A 17917-nucleotide genomic window follows, 5' to 3' on the forward strand; every position below is an offset into this window, starting at 1 on the left:
TCTTACCACACCATGATCATAATCAATACATAACTTTGGTAGAACTCACCATTTACATTCTGCATATTTGGAGGTAGAAAGGACTCCATCTTTAATTGTTCATGAGAAAAAATGGTCCAATAGAGAAGCTGAGCCTGCAGTTTTCAGATGTATCAGAAAATATAACTTCTTAAAGCCTGAAAACATTCCAGTGTTAAAACATTTTGGGCTCATGGAAAGGTAATTGTGAAAATATACAGGCCCTGTGTAAACATTAACGTATTTACGAGGTCCTTCAAGGATTTCAATCCGACAGATTGTTGGCTCGTCTTCACTATCCCTGCATTCGTAACTTCTATTGTATATCCTTGGTTGTGAGCACTGCAGAAACTACCAGTGCACTCCAAGGGCAGTAGGTCAGCAGTGTGCTCTAACTCAGCTTCCAGCCCTTCCAATCCAATCCCTCCAGCCCTTCCAACCCCTCACCTCAGCCAGCTCCACACTTGCTCCTCACCCTCCGCTCTGGGTCCAAATCTGGAGCTCCAAACCTAGAGGACACAGTGCCGGCTCTCATCCTGGACATTTTAGGAAAGGGAATGGCTAAGACTGGTAAAGGTTTATTTTAGATTAGGGTTGTATCTGTTGGTATTTACTCTAACATGGGAAAGGCAATTTGTTTCATTTGTTCAGAGTCTGCTCTACAAATAAACAGTAATGCAACTGGAATCTTGGGCTTCTTTTTATGGGTTCACCAATCTAAATAGATAACATAATTTTGATTCTTGTACTACCTTTATGTAGTAGCTTTATTAAATAGTCAAAATGAGACCAGGTAAAAAATAATCTTTTAGAGCTCACAAGAAATTTTGCCTTTACATAAGGCCTTTTGTTTAAGAAATTGACAATACTTGGCAAGGACAACGGACACTGAAAGCCACATGAGACATGAAGGCATTGTTTTCCCCTCTGTAACTGAGAATATTGAAGAATGAATTGGTTTGGCCAAAGCAACGTGAGAAAACTGGGCAGGCCTGAAAACAGAACTCCTCCTGCTTCCCTCCATATAGCCTTCCTCTCCCTGTCTCCTTTGAATATTCACATAATATAATTAAACTGTTTGCATATTTGACTTTTTTTCCTAATGGATTTGGACACTGAAATCACTTCATGAAAAATTTGAAATTTTGGGTGACATTTAACAGTAGAAAACAGTGTCACTGTTCTCTGAGGATTAAAGCTGAAAATGCCCATTAGTTCATCTTTGTAGCTCATTCAGTGTCACTGAATTTTGGGGTTTTTTTCCAAAACTCCTATAAAGAGAGAAAATCAGGTCTCCTGAAAACTACAGAGCTAAGTAGCCTTGTTTACCAGCACCTGTCAGAAAAGCATGCCTCCAAAACATAAATATTTGGGTTAATATACACCAGTAACTCTGCCCAGCTGGAAGTTTGCCTTCCATTCATGTTCAGACAAACCTTCTTCACACAAATTCATGTGCATCAGCTCCTCACTTTGTTTTGTTGCTTTTAGAAGCAGTTCTGGATAACCTGGTTGCAAGCACAGTCTGAAAGCTGGTGCACAGTGAAGCAAGCTGGCATCAGCCCCTGGCCAGGTTAAGAGGATCATGAAGGGAGACACGCTGGACTGTCCCACAGAGAGCTGCTGTAGGTACAGGAGGGAGCAATGAATCCTTTCACCCATCCCACATGGGCACCACAAACTGCACCACACTGAACCCAAGGCAAGGCTGTGCTGCTGCTCTTCTGTGCACATAAAGCAGCCCCTGGTTCTGCCATAGTATTTTTGTCAGGGGTTCAATTCCAATGTTTAGGGCTCATACAGCTGCTTTTTGGGTAATAGGATCACACCAAACTCAAAACCCAACACAGGAGAATAGGCAAAAAAAAAGGAATAAAAATGGTTCTTTGCCATGTTTTCTTAAACCCGACATAGGCTTAAAGCCCAAACACAATTTTAACAAATCTCACCCACATCTCAACACCTTCTCTCCATCTTTCCTGTGGTAGCCAGGATTCTCCTGAGACAAAGCATGGCCTTGTTACAGCAGCTCCCTTTTTCCTTTGTGCAGCCAGAAAAGGATCCATCTTCCCCCACAAACACTCTAGAAAAGATGGGCTGGATGCCCCCTGATGCAAAAACTTTGCCAAGTCCACCATCTAATGATGTCTGTCAGTAGGAAGGCACCAAGCAGTCATAAAACACACATCTTCTCAGAGAGGCAAGACGGGATGCACCACATGTTGCACCATGTTGGCAAGCTGTCTTTGAGCAAATACTTATGTCAGCAAGACGAGAAAGGAATCTTTTCATGTAGTAGTTGCTAGTGCAGACCCAAACCAAAAGCACCATCCCAAAAGTCTGGTGATTTTCAAAGTCCAAGGTATCATCTAAAAAAAAAAAAATCACTAATTACCCAAATTTTATTACAGGGCAAACCAAGACCTTGGATCCCAAATAACCCTCAGACTTGGATTGGCTCAGATTCTGGATCCAATGTCTGCAGTGTGGGCTAAGGCAAAACCAGAAGGGAGAAAGAAAAAAATTCAGCCTTGCTCCATGGATCTTTAATATAGGGCCACCTCTGATACACTTTAGAAAAATATAATGAGACCACTATAATATATGTTCCAGCCAAAATTCTTGGCTCCCAAAACCAGCTTTATATGGTATGCAATACAGAAACACCCAGGAGACACTATAAGAACTTTGACAAGGCTAATATTAAGCTAGAACAAAACAGAACTACTGGCACCAACTCCACTCAGCTCTTAAGTAAACTTGTCCCATTAAAAAGTAGCCTCTAAGATATTTTCTCTCTGAAGTGTATAGTAGCTTATAAAAAGGAGGAAGGGTTGCCAAGTCATAGATGTGTTCAAGTACTCCTTACCCTCATTAAGGAACATTCCCTGGCAGCCAGCAGCTTTGAGTGTTCCAGTGAACCAGATTTTATAAGGGGGGTGTTTACAGTGGTGTGCAATGTAGCTGGAAATCATAGTGCACTGTAGCAGCCCTGCACTAGATACAGCTGTGTTTGGAGCCTTATCACCCAGAGCACAGAATAAAACAGGCAGGGTGATCAATGAGGTTCCAAAAATATAACGAGTATTAAGAAAACAAATCTTAAGCCTCCCTGCTCCATAGGAAGCAGAGCATCCAGAGATGAGTGCCTAAATACAAATTAGGCAGGGAAATACCACTGAAGATCCAGGTCTCACTTCCACCAGTTTTGTACATAACTATTTACAGAGATGTCTTCACAGTCAGTGTGTAGATAATGTAGTTTCTCAATGTACCCACTGACTTCTGCAGAAGTTAAGAGTCACATTCCTTTGTGAAGCCTTAATGCTGTCCCCCACCTTGCTCATGTAAGGGCTGGTTTTGCTTCTCCATTCAGTGTGTTACATATTTTCTGCCTAGGGATATTATCCAAACCTGGAAGAGGAATCAACAAGATGATCAAACACAGAAGGTCATATCATCCTTAACACCAGTAAAGAACTAAGTAAGAGAAAATCCACACTTTGACAGTGCCAGTGCTGAGGACCTACAATCGCGTGTTCTCTTGAGTCTGTCATTTTTCCTCTCTGCTACCAACCAGGTGCTGTTTACTGAAGGTTTTTCAGTTTCCATTGAAGAAGGATCCAAATCTATCTAGCATTTAAGCAAGCTGTTAGTTATCCGAATCTTTCACTCTGCATACACAAATATAATTTATCACCTGTTTATAAATACATGCTAGCTACCAGTTCCTACATAGCTGACCCCTGTCCCTGTTTTGATTTGGGGAATCCAGTAATGCACAGTTTATACATCTTGTGATCTTTCAGAATAGTACTGAACAAAGCAGATGCAGAACCTGGCACAAATGTAACTGTGTCACCTACACTTTCCCAGAGCAGCAAACCCTCAACCAAGCTGACACAACCAGAGGAAGTGGTCAGTCTCTGCAAAATTACATCTGGATGTAGGTATTTGAAGATTGAAATAAAGTGTAGCAAATAAGTGGAACTTAAAAACAGCAGAGCCTTACATAAACTGTGTGGTCACTGAGATAAAAGACCAAAGAAGCAAATAGGCAGGCTCCCACAGCATCTTGCTAGCTGCAGGATCAGTCAGAGAGAAAAAAAGAAAGAGAAACCTTGGTCCACAGGGAAAACACATGGAAAGAAAAGATCATTGCCAGACACCTTTCTGTAGAATTTCTGCTCCAGAACTTGTGCTAAAGTTTCAAGGATGCTCAGAAGCAATGAGGAAAGAGAGATAAGGTAACATGTAAAGAGACTAATTTTTTTTTACTGTCTTCTCTTAATCTGTGGATTTCCCATGCTAGTGAAGTAACAAGATCTGAAGCTTGGAACTCTTAGTAAGACATAATGGTAGGCTTCATAATTTGTTTCAATTATTATATTTTTTACTTTAAGAGGCAGGCCAGAAATCCCTTGAGTCACTACTCAGGGTTTGGAATGCCCAAGCTATAAGAGAGCTGGGGATCAGTCCAAATCCCTGAGGTGGAGTCCTTCACCCTGAATGGTGAAGCATCATTTGTTTGAGAGGATAACAAGGTGACAGAGCATCCTGGAGAGACCAGGGACATAGAATGATACACTGATAGAATGGTTTGGGCTAGAAGAGCCCTTAAAGATCATCCAGTTACAGCCCTATGCCATGGCTAGGGGCACCTTCCACTAGACCAGGTTGCTCCATCCAACCTGGGCTTGGACACTGCCAGGGATGAGGCATTCTATCATAAGAAATGTCCTCCTTATATCCAATCTAAACCTATTGTCTTTTAATTTAAAACTGTTGACCCTTCTCATATCACTACAGGCCCTGATAAAAAGTCTCCATTTTTCCTATAAGGCCCTTTAAACATTAAAAAGCTGCAACAAGGTGTCCCCAGAGCTTTCTTTCTTCCAGGCTGAACAACCACAGCCTTTCTTCACAGGAGAGGCATCCCAGCCATCTGATCATTTTTATGGACCTTCTCTGGACCTGCTCCAGGAGATCCATGTTGTGAGGGTTCCAGAGATGGATGCAATGTGCCAGTGGGGTCTCACAAGAGCCGAGCAAACCTGCTGGTCACATTTCTTTTTACACAGTCCAGGATACAATTGGCTTTCTGGGCTGCAATTACACATTGCCAGCTCATATCTGGTTTTTTGTCAACCAGTATCCTCAGGTCTGCAGGGCTGCTCTCAGTCCATTCATTACCTTGTCTGTGCTGGTGCCAGAGATTGCCCCAGCACAGGTGCAGGACATTATTGAACTTCATGAGGTCCACAGTGACCCACTCCTCAGGCCTGCCAAGGCCCCTGTGGATGACATCTTTTCCCTCAGGCAGATGAACAGCACTACTCAGCTTTTCATCACCCACAAACTTGCTGAGGTTACAATCCCACTGTCTATGATAGTTGCTAGGATCTGCCTTTTTATCCTTCTTAAAAATGGGTATGAAGTTTCCCTTTTTCCAGTCACTGAAGACTTCACCTGGCTGTCATGACTTTTTAAATATGATGGAGAGCAGCTTAGCAACTACATCTGCTATTTGAGATATATATCAGCCTATTCAGACTATGTCTAAGAAGATTTAGGCTAAAACTTGGCAGTCTGTAAAGTGTCTAGCTATAAAATCCTTACCAAGTTGTGATGCTATGTATTTTGCTTTAGAGTATTGGTATAGTCTGTGATCAGGTTGTCCAGAAACTTTCTTTAATGTGCTTGGAGAGAAAAAAAAGAAGGAGTGGGAGTAAAATGAAATTTTATATATATATAAATGTATATATATATGTCCTTCAAGTGAATAGGACCTCATTCTGAACCAGGAAAGCAGTTATAATTCTTTCCATGGGCTTGTCATCTAATTGGAATACCATGGGAAACTTTATGGCTTCTTCCCCTCTGTTTTATCTGCCGTGGTACATATAGAAGTCATCCATAATGTCACAGATTGTTTTTATTTCCTCCTACTGCATTGCTGGCAATTTTTCCTCTCATGATAAACACAGTTAGATTATACCCAGCATTCAATGTGCTTGTTAAAACCTTTCAGGCATGGCTACATTTGGAAGAAAATGTGGACAGAGTGAGTCGCCAACATTTTATTTTTCTAGAGGGTCATTTGAAGCTAGAAGATTGTCCAGTAGACCTCAGTACTGGGAGAAAAGTGAAGTGTACTACAAATAGCTTTGGCTGTGGATATATACCTAATTAATTCCTAGAGAACATCTCAAAGAATCAGCATTTCTGCTAATTATTTTATAGAAGACAGTGGTACAGAGTTGTCACTAGCTAGGATAAATACAGACCCAGCACCTACACTTATTACCTGGCATAAATGCCATGAAAAAATGAAGATTTGGATGCTAGTTTATGCACTGAAAGACAGGACATGTTGGATTAATGTAGATTAAAAAAACTAAAGGATGCAACTTTTTTCCAAGCTATTCATTTAGCCTTTAGTTAATGCAAGCACTTCCAAAAAACAATTCTTCTTACCTGTCTTTAATTGCTGTCCTTGGATGGCAGGAATCACCTGAAAGTGTACATCTTATGGTACCCAACATACAGGAAGCCCAGACCAGTCATCCAGAATTCAAACCACATTCCACCATACTCTGTTGTTGTCCCTCTGTTCTACAGCTTTTGCTCACAAGAAACAGTGACAATTGTCTGTGAAAACCTCCACTGGATTCTCAGTGGGACCATTAATAAACAGCATCCAGCTGGGCACTGTGGAGCACTTACTGCTCTCATGACTTCAGTGACAGTGGTAATTCAAAACCTACCACAAGACTGAAGAGAAGAGTCTTTCATTCTCTTTGTACAGAACATCACACCATGGGGACCTTGGTCAGGATCAGGGTCTCCATTTTCCCCTTTTCTCTCTAAGCTCCAGGTCTCAGAGAAGCCACACAGCCTCTGCAGAAAACACGACACAGCAAAATTACAGATCAGCAACATGAGACACCTCACCATTTTCTCCTGTAATGAACAAAAGGTTCCACAGCCAAGTAGGGAATGTATTTCAGCTTCATGAGGGAACTGTACAGGGATACGGTGAACAAGTCACCAACCATCTTGGCCAGCATGACAGCCAGCACTACCAGTGGGGAGGACTGGATCATTTGTGAACTCTACCTAAGGAAAAAATGGAACAAAGGACTTTGCAATTTTTTCATATACCTGGAGATGAAGGCAACAGTTACACAGGACTACCTACTTCTTTCACAAGGGAATGGAAAGAAACTCAGTCCAGTGAAAGGAGAAGGGTGCTCCCCTCCTTTCCCAGGTATAGGTTGTCAATCAACACTTCCACCAGAGAATCTTGGCTGATGCAGTGACAGCTCCTCCTCCCATCAGCTTGAAGCATGACTCTTGCATTAAAATTCACATCTGATTCCCATATTTCAGGTGGCTTGTGATAATTCAGATGTAGGAGAGGATAGTAAGTAGAGATGAAGTAGCCAGATTGCTTAAAATAGCTTGGCATTGTGACAAATATTTAAAAATACAAACAAATCCAAATTCTTTTTCTTTCTTGCTGAGCTCAGGAGATATACACTTGTTTTCCTTACTCCTGCTTCCTGACAGAACAAGCTCTTTGTCTTGAAGGATGCCAGGAAAGGGATGAAGCAGCTTCCAACAGAAGTCCAGCTCAGGAGATCAAGCAGCAGGAACATCAGTTACCACGCAGAACAACATTGGGCAGTACAAGGCATGGTGCAGGCAACCCTATCCCCACAATCACAAACCTATGAATTGGCACGAAGTTCTGCTTGTAGAAAATCATGTGCACAGATTATGGTATCTCACCCAAAACTGCTCTTCTAAGTGTACTGGTCCTTTCTCCCTATGTAGTGACTGTATATTCAGAAGAGTGGTGAGGTATGTAGTATGTTTTTGTACTTTATTACCCTTGAGCTGATTGGTTTTGCCTCTATGGTTGTGTACAACCACTATAACTAAGCACAAAGGTAGACCAATTCACCTGACCTGCTACTGCAAATGTCTAACAGCTGTGGGGGAAGCAACTTAAAGCACACCAGTAAAACTGCCCTTGAATAAAGGATTCAGAGTGAATCCTCTCACATAAAATAGAGGAAAGTGAATGTAATTAATGTTGTTTAGATGCACAATGAAGTGGGTCTCACACTCAAAATTAAGTTAAATATTTTTCATGGTGAAAACCACTCCACAGATGTATTGTCCTTACAATACTTTACTAAGGCTTTTTAGTAAAAATTGCCATCTCCTTTCACATCCCACTATTTTCCCTATCATTGCATCCCGTTAAAAAGGTATATTCATTAGCAATTACCCTGGGACTAAATATGCAACCTTTCCTCATAAGACTAAGAGGCTTTTGCCCAGGAACTTTTCTCCAATTCAGACAAAGTGAATTACAGCAAATGGCCATTTAATCGACCTCATCAGTTAGAGATTGTTAAGCACTTCAAATATCTACATTCAAAGAATGCCAATAAACACATTTCTGCATGATAAGCTGTAGGAAATTTATTCAGACTTTAAATTTTCACCCTCCTTCTCTCTCTGTTCTGGGTTTGAAAAGATAACATTCAGGATGATTTACAGCATATCCCAACAAAGGACTCATATGGCATGGTCAGCCATGTACAACAGAGTCATGCAACTGTCCTTTCTGCTTGGACATAGCCAGAGATTTCCAATAACACCACAGCATTCTTTGAATTTCTCTTTAAACCTAGCATTCAACTGTTTTATTTAAAACGGGAACATGTCAGATGAAAGGAAAACAGCAACTGTGGGTTTTAAAAATTGCTTCATCATATCTGCTGCGACTCATTCACACAAATGCAGTATCCTTATTGTGGATTCCTTTTAAGGTTTTTTAAGTATCGTGCTACAGGAAACTCTTTTGGAATAAAACCAACAGTAAAAATTACTATAAAAAGCTATAAAAGCACTCTGAAACTCTAAATATAAAAACTGTTGAAACTTAAACTCTAAAAAATACTTTCAAGTGATTGTTTTAACCTATACAGAATATCTTCAGAACAGCAAGAACCAGAGGCTGGCTCACCAGCCACCTCTTCTTGGTTTTCATCCCCCTTTATCCTTTCTTCCTACCCCTCTGTCCTCTAGGAGGAACAATCAAGCTGACCTGGCCCAGACCCTCCTCCTTTACTGTCGGAAACATTCAGCAGCATTTTACATCTGCAACTGAGAAAGCCTGAGGCTTGTGCTGATTTTCCCCAGCCCTGCAGCCTTCCTGAGTGCTGGGATCTGGAGGGAGGATGGCTCCTCTCTACAGCAGCACTCTGAATGCTCGGAGCAAGTGCCTCTGCATTCAGTGTTGGACTTCACTTCCTCCAAGGGTTAATGCCTGAGAGCAGAAACGCTGTTTATCTTTGGCAAGCTAGAATGGCTGAGGTCATTTCTAAAAGACATGTTAAAAGCATTTTGAGCAATATCTTTTGTACGTAAGTAAATTTAAACTTTGGCCACAATAGTGCCGATGGTGTTGTTCAGAACTCTCACTATAGATGGAAGTTGGAGAGGCAATTTCTGTGATGCAAAATTTTCTTGGATATAGGCAATACTGGAGCAAAAACATAAAGAAAACATGCAGATGACTTAGAAATCAATTATATTTTCCAAGCATAGGAATAAAAAAAACCCAGATAAAATAATTTATAAAATTTCATGAAATCTGCACGAAAGTTTAACCCATTATGTGATCTTAAGATAAAGTGAAGTTATACAGTAATTATAGATCAACTTATTTATGAACCCCAGCCTAAAGCAAAGTCTTATCTAAAAATTTACTTGATTTCATATCCAAATACTTAGAGACCTAGAGAAAAACATTAACTGACAGTTCAAATAAATTCTTGCAACAAAGAAAGATTCAAACATGGAAGATGCAGTCATTCATATAATAAAAAGTATGCTGTCTTGGTGCTGATGAAAAAGGAAGAAGTCAAAACCTGCAGCTAAAACTGTCTACTAATGACAAGGATGATGGCAATTCAACAGCAAAGTTCTCCTTAGGGCATCTTAAAAATCACGGACACAGAAGTTAACCCAAGAACTGTGACAGATTCAAGTCATCTCATATAAGCACATGGACAGGCACAAATCTTCATGCACACAATATCTGTGCTCTTCATAAGGCTTTATTGGTATTCCCTGTTTAGAGAAGGGCCATCTGCTCCCTGCTGAGAGAGACAAAGTGCAGAGCCTCGGGATTCCGCTGCATGAGGAAGTTCATGCTCAGTGAGCTGGGGTGTGAATTTACTGCATATTAGCTACTCTGCACTAACTGCCCATTTGGGTGCCCTTGGTGCTTGGGAAGTGAAAAACAGCATATTTCACCTTCAAAAAGGAGCCTGCCTAACTCACACCAAAGCACTCTTGAAGCTAACCTGCACAAAAGCACTCTTAGTAGGTACTAGAATTATCCACCCAAGGGAATTAGTGCCAAGTAGCTAGCAGGCTGTAAATCCATACTGGAGCTCTCTGTATGCTGATTCTCCCAGCAGACAGACCCTTGTAAGCCCAGAGCAGCAGCCAGGGAAGCCCAGCCACAGCCCAGCACCATCAGGAGCCCATGTGGTCCAGGGCTGGAAGCTTACACATCCTCTCCTTTAAAAATGCCTATGTGTACAAACCAGCTCCTAAAGATTCTCTGAAAGGAACAAGTTATACAGATTATTACTGGGGAAGAGAGAAAATGTAGGTGACAAAAGCAGAGAAAGGAGGGAGGGAAGTTGGGGCAGTCACAAAACGCCTACAACTCTTCAGCCATAAAGCAGAATGTTTCATTTATCAATATTCTTTCCAAGACTGCATTCTAGGGGCTGCTCTTTAGGATGCAATTTACTCTCTGTGCATATTGCCAGATACTTTTTTTTGGGTCCTTTTGATCCTACGGGTGAGACAGGCTGTGCCAAAAATGTCTTTGCCTAGGGCACCCGTCTGTGCAAAGCCAGCAGCTCTAATAGGCACTGGAAGCACTCGGCGCTGACACTTCATACATCAGCAGCCTAGTAAATTGTACTTTTTTTTTTCAATAATCTTTCTATATACAAAATCCTGAAAATGTCATTTACACAAAAAGAGACCACAATTAATTTATCAGCACAGTTATTCAAACCTCTTTAGACATCATCTTTGTCACCAGAGGAACTTTTCAACAACCCCCAATAGTCTTTAGTTTCTCAGGCCTCCACATCATTATAATCTATTAGGCACCTTCATGTTAGCTCTGTTTTATTATGTAACACATAATTATGCATTTCATTAACAGCATCACCAGGCGCAGTACATCAAAGAGAGAAAAGCAGCTGCCCAGGAAATTCAAAAAGATGCAGTTTACTTAAAGCTCACTGTTAAAAACCTCCCCCACTTTCAGTTAAATTGTGACTAACATGTTTCAAAGATTTTACTCTGGCTCACAGAGCAGAGTCCAAACAACCTCATTAGACGCAAGGCTGCTGATACAGTGAATATTCCCTGAACCCTTGATATTTTCAATAATATAAAAGCAAAAAAATCATCAGCTAGCTACATAGTGCAAATCAGTTTTCTTCTACTGAAAACCCACTTAGCCAGAGATCTCTCTTGCTACTTGCAGCTTACAAGGAAAAATGCAGAAGTGGGGGCTCACCAGAAAGAGAAAAATATATATATTTATTTTGCATTTTAGTTAGTATTTCAAGATTTGTTTAAATAGAAGAGCTGTCTGGCCAACTGAACAAAGAAAAGGCAAAATCTTCTTCCTTCAGATAATATAAAAATCATCATCCTTGGAAGAAGCAAACAACCCAGAAGAAATAATTTTGTTATTTTTCAAAAGGTTACACTAAAACAAAAGGCTTGGAATTAAGAAAACATTTAGGAAAAAAACAAGTAGCTGCAGGACAGAGGTACAAGACAGTACGTATGGGAGCAAGTTTAAAAAGGGGGTGGATGGGAAGGGACTTGAAGTCTCGGTACTACCAGCCAAACCAAATAGTTTTGGAGTTGAGGCTGCAGCTGGCACAATACACTACCTCTGGGCAGAGTTTCCCAGTCTTCTCCCAGATTTTGTGGAAGAGCACACACTCCCCCTGGAAAGCACCTTTCAGTTCTTGCGCGTACAACCAGAACTTCCCTCCTTGGAAATTTTTGCTCCTATTTATAAAAGACACCAAGAAAAAATTGTTCACGGTCAAGAGAACGTTTCCAAAGGGTGGAGGGCTTGTAGCCAGCAGAAAACTTTTGATCATTCTTCTCTTTCAGCAAATACGAACAAGGCTGCAAGCTAATCATTTGATGTAAAGAATGGAAGGAGACTACAGTTCCCTTGTCACAGGAGTAAAAGACCTGTACATACAGCTTTCTTGAGAATAGGACTTTGTGGAAGTAACATCAAACAGGAATAAGTTAATTGTATTGTCACAACCATTTCATAGACAATGTAGATCTGCATTTCAATTTCTTTAATCTTGGCCTTATCATCTGCTGGCTCTCAGCAACCTGTGTGTTGGAACACTTGAGTCACTTTAATTGCCACTTAATAATGTCCTGACAAACCATGAATTAAAATGCTGTTATCATGATCCACTATTTCCATCTGGGATTATGCCAAAAGAGGCACCTTCTTCACATATCGATACAACTGAATACTCCCTTCCTGAACTTGCATTAATCTCTTTCTTTAAAACAAAGTGAAAAATATTCCTTTCCTGTGCACTTCACCTTTAAAGAAATCCTTTATTGTCTTAGGACTACATTCATTAACGCAATTTGCTTTGCTGTCTCCTTATCACTCACCACCATCACCGCTAAAAATTTTTGGAAAAGTGGGATGCTGCATTACAGTAAACATAAATCTCCTGAAAAGTCACGATTGTCATGCTAGCCCTGAAAAGTTATGCACTAAAGTTCCCTCACCCTGCTGAAAATGATTATTTCTTGCAGCCTGAGGCACACGAAGCTGTGCATCACACTCTACAAAGGGCGGCACACCCAGCGTAGGTTCACTGTGAGGACGTTCTGCCAAACCCTAGTGCCAGAAGGATTGCACAATTAGTGGGATTCTTCCTCTTCCAGAACTCAACACCATTAACTATTCCAAGCCATTACAAGGAGTAGGCAGCCTCTAGTACCCTAGAGCTTAACTGCTGCCAAGACAGAGCACGAAAAAATATCTCAGTGCAAGGCACATACTTTTTAAGGAAAGTACTTCTAATTACTCACACTGGTGCACTACTTCTTAATTTAACTTAATTTGTAGTGTTAAGTAAGCTCTCATGCCAGTTTTCTCTGATGTGAATTTGAATATTTTTGTGAGTTTTTCTGAAGCCAATCAGCATTTTGTTGATGATTTCATTGGTAGAAGAGAGATTTATTTTTTTTTTCTAAGACCTAGAAGCAGGACATTGACTGCAAAAGAGAACATAGAAATACTCAGCACAGCTAAGTAATCCCTGGAAACATATCAAAATCCTTTGAGTCTCAGTCCTTGTGAACTTGATGGAAAATGCTATGCAAATGTTTGATTTCTTGTTTCAGTCCCTCAAGGCCTATAAATACACCTGTTTTGACAGGCTGTGGCAATGGATGCAAGTGATACCAGAAACAGTATTGGTGATAGCAGTGACTCTTGCCAAGATCCCCTGGAAAGACATCTATCAGTGATTTTTTTCTGTAAGCTGGCTCTTCACCTTATGTACACAGCAGACATGAAACCCTGAAAGAAGGTTTCAAAGCCATCTAAATCTGTGTCAGAAAGGTAACACTGGTGTGTGTTGTGTCAAGTGAACTTTCTATTAATAAAAAGAGCAGCATTGTGTATGTGTGTTGCTGAATATGCCCAAAGATTCAGCAGGCTCACCTATTAAATCTTTTCAAAACAAGCTCTGTACTGTATAATAACCCAGCTAAGCAACCTGGTACTTTCTTAACTCACAGTATTGCAGAATGCTTTTAATTATGATTCATCAGCATATTTTAAAATAAAGTAGACAACTGCAGTGAATCTCTGTCATATTTAAGTGAAGCTAAAACCAACATCTTCAGAATGCCAGAATTCTTAATGTCCCTGACTCCTGAGGTGTAGAAAAAGCTGGAGAAGAAAGAGACACTTGACTACAGACAACTGCAGACTACACAAGGTTTTTATTGAGGGTTTCTGATAAACTCTCTACACCCTCAGGCTGAGAAACTCGTTTCAACTTTAATTTCAGTGGTAGATTAGACTTTAAATAGCAGAAAACGTACAAAATCTTGCCGTTGTCTAAAACGAGCCTAGATATTCATTCACTGCCAGTTTCTTAAAGAACTGCATTACTAAATCTGAGGTCCAGAAACCATTCCCCATCCCCTTCTCTGTGAGAATAGTTTCACTTATTTCATTTTCCAGAAAAGCTACTGCCAAAAAACACACAGTGCTCTTCCCCTAGTTGGAGTAAATTCAACATAAAATAGTAGGACCTAGTGTATTGAACAGTTTGCTGGTTACGCCAATTATTTTGGGATTATTTTGAATAAGGTTAGAATCTGTACCACACTATTCTGCATCTCTTCTTCTTTGTAAAAAGGTTGCAATCTGAAAAAGTGTAAAACGTACCATTGGAACACATTGGACTCCTCACAACAGGCAGTGAAAGGAGAGCAAATGCTTACCCTGTTAGGAATATCTGCAGGCTTGTAGATTTTGAAAAATTGTTTTTACTAGGGTTTAATCTCTTCATTAAAAAAAATATCAGGCAGATCAGTAACAGAAAGCTAAGCCCTGTCAAAACAACTTCTGTGAACCATCTCAGGTGTAATCAAAAAACAGTAAGTGATCCCTAAACTGTTTAAGTGTGACGGGCTGATGCATTAAACAGCCTAGCACTGGGAAGAACCTGCCAAATTATTTTCCAAATAATTATGCACTTCCTCTGCCTTCTTTAGGAAACACGATGTGAAAAATCTTGAATACTACTCATTTCTCCCAGCTTCTGCAAAAGATTTTCCCTTCCCCACTAAAATCAGATGGAAAAGTAGCCTTGTGGCATTCTTTCATGAGGAGTTAAAATGAAGACTGTGGCCATGGAGAGAATCCAAAGCTAAATTCACTATTGAGTAATCCTGCTGGAGTAACAGCATTTAAGGAATCTATTTTTGAACTATTTTTAAGCAACTAAGGAGGAGACAATTTGAACTTGCCTGTTGGGTGGGCACATATGCCTTCCTGCCCTTTCAGCAAGGACTCTGTAACACATGCCTTGTTAGCCAGCAGTGCAAAAAAAATGCTCCCTGATCCAGAGCATGCACAGTGTACTCATTCTAAAACAAGGGTCAAAACCTTCTCTCATCTACCCCTGTGTAGCACAACATGACCTGTCATGAGGCTCTACTGCATTCTCACACGGCAATGCCTCTCCTGACAGAGTGTGCTCCCCAGCATTCTCTCTCCCCACGTCTGCTCCAGGAACACAATGTCCCTTTCACGCCCTTCCATCCTGAGCGAGTCACAGGAAGGCACAATCAGAAATCTCCCAAGGTCTGTGCTGCCAAAGTGTGCCGTGAGGATGCAGTCATTTGTTACAGCCAGTTCTCCCTTGTCTTCGTCTCTTGCCTCCCGAGTATTGCATACACTCTGCTCAACAAGTGGGAGAAAGGGAAGAGTATGACTCAAGCCTTCCAAATAAATTATCTTCTCTTTAAACAAGGGTCAGACTGAGGAACAGGGTGAAATGGGAGCAGTATAACTAGAGTGACCTGATGTCAACCATTTGCTACATGATCTGAAGCACCAGACAACACAGCTCCAATTATCTCCACAGTCTGTGCAACTTTGTCCTTTCTGAAATCAGGCACTGCTGTTTCACACGTTGCACCAGCAACTGCAGAAATCACCTGCTGCTGCACAACTCACCAATGGATAACAACCTCTTTGGCCACTGCCAGTTTGGGGTGTTTGTGGGGCTTTGTTTTATAAGAAAAGAGTCTGGCTCTGCAAGCTCTGCTCTGCCACATCCATCAGGCACTCAAGAGATTTTCCATCATCACTCTGGTATTTCACAATGAGAGAAGAGCTGTCATTAGGACAGGTCCCACTGGATACCATTTATGCTCCTCTTTTCCTTAATGCTTCTACTTTTCCACGTGCCTTCACAGCTTCCCCTTGATGCCCATCTCCATTCAGTGTTGTTCATGACAGCAGTACACCTTCCACCTTCTTTCACTGCCATCACCATGTGTGTCCTGAACCCTGCAAAAACACAGAGGACATGTAGAAACTGTAGCAACAAAACATGTTGCTCTGACCAAGGGAGGACCATGGTCCTTCCTTAGGGATTTGCCTCTCTCAGGACCTACAGTGGGAGCCTCCATCCCACCGACACACGGTGTCCAGCTCAGCAGCTGCTGTGTTCTGTAACCACTTGCTCCTGGTTCAGCAGGGTCCAGTAATCAAATGGGGACTTCTGGCCCCAAGCCCCCATTCATCAGAGTACCCAATTACATGGGGAGTTTCATTCAAAATTATTATGAACCCCTCAGGCCAGGGAAAAAAAAAAAAAAAAAAAAAAGGCTTATTATGCTCCCAGCTTTCATCCCAGAGAAAAGAATTTTTTCAAAATTTGTGAAAAAACACTCTTGGCAGTATTATGAAGGTGTTAAAGTTACAAATATAACAAAATTTAATGGTTTCAGATGCTTTTCATGTCAGTGTATCTGGGAAATACCTTTAATATGGAAACAAATTAAATTTGGCAAAGAATTACTATTTAAGACATCCCAATTGCATTTTGTAATTCAAATGAACTGAAAACAGATAAGATACTGTGAATTAAAAATAACTTCTGCTTGTTAAAATCTCGTGAACTTTCATTAAGTTTTGTGTTACATGTCCCAAATGTACCATTGCATGTTATAATACACTACATCCATTTATTTATAAAATACTTTTAAAGCTACTGATAGCTAGAGCCAGAAAAATGACTTTATAAAAATGTTATCTTCTCAAATTACAGCTTCATTTCCAATGTGTGTATTTAAAAGAGAGATGCAATCTCAATTTCAATATTTCAGAGGCACAACTGAACTTTCAGTGCCAATTGAATCCATGTACAATTCAGTCATGTCTGTTTATTTTACTGATAAAACCTGGTACCAAAGCTGACACAGCTATATTAGAGATAAAGCTGGATTCTCTTCTGGTTTGGGAATTACCTGCAGGCTAACCAACTGTCCCATAGGTGCAGTTCTTCTATACAGATGATGAATGAAGGATTCAGAGGGGACTTGTTCTGACCTTCTTGGGCTGGGTTCACAAGGCTACCATCCAGAAAGAAAAAAGGAGCTCATTTCATTTTCCCTACAAGCATACGTCTTTTATCAAATGTTCAAGTGACCTGACAAATTGTTTCTCATCCCTACAGAGCAGTATTTTTCAGGTTAGAACCCAAGAAGCTTTCATTTGGAATGTTATATTGTCATCTCTTGAGAATTTTAAAATTGGATTTGGCTTGGCCTCTCAGATTAAACTACATCTCCCACGATGCATCATGTATTGGGCCTCCCTCTTGAATATACCAAGAAAGTTTCTTTAGTGTCCTCATTTTAGGTCAAAAATAGAGGAGAAGCAAACTTTTTTAAATCATTCTAAACCGGGTGGCGGGGAAAAAACAAGCTCTTGCAGACTTCAGTGTTTACCATCACAGAGTTATTTTACTATATTTGACCATAAGATCATATTAATCTTAGTTTAAATCAGCCTGTTCTCCTGCTTTCTGGTATGCCAAAAGCAAATTCAGCTCTCAGAGGATTTTTCTCCTCACACTTCAGCAAACTACAATCCTTATCAAGGAAAGGATCGCACTTTGGATGGCACTATGAGTTTGGAAGGGAGGTCTCTCCTCTTCAACTAGCTGGATGTAACACCATGTTTTATGTGCTG

At 40.6% G+C, this 17917-nt stretch overlaps 1 pseudogene; it reads right to left on the reverse strand.

Moving 5' to 3' along the window:
• Positions 1–17917, reverse strand: part of LOC120499218 — a 75871-nt pseudogene that overhangs the window by 24744 nt on the left and 33210 nt on the right.

Source organism: Passer montanus, unplaced genomic scaffold, assembly GCF_014805655.1.
Source record: "Passer montanus isolate IOZ18808 unplaced genomic scaffold, ASM1480565v1 scaffold16, whole genome shotgun sequence".
Taxonomy (NCBI): domain Eukaryota; kingdom Metazoa; phylum Chordata; class Aves; order Passeriformes; family Passeridae; genus Passer; species Passer montanus.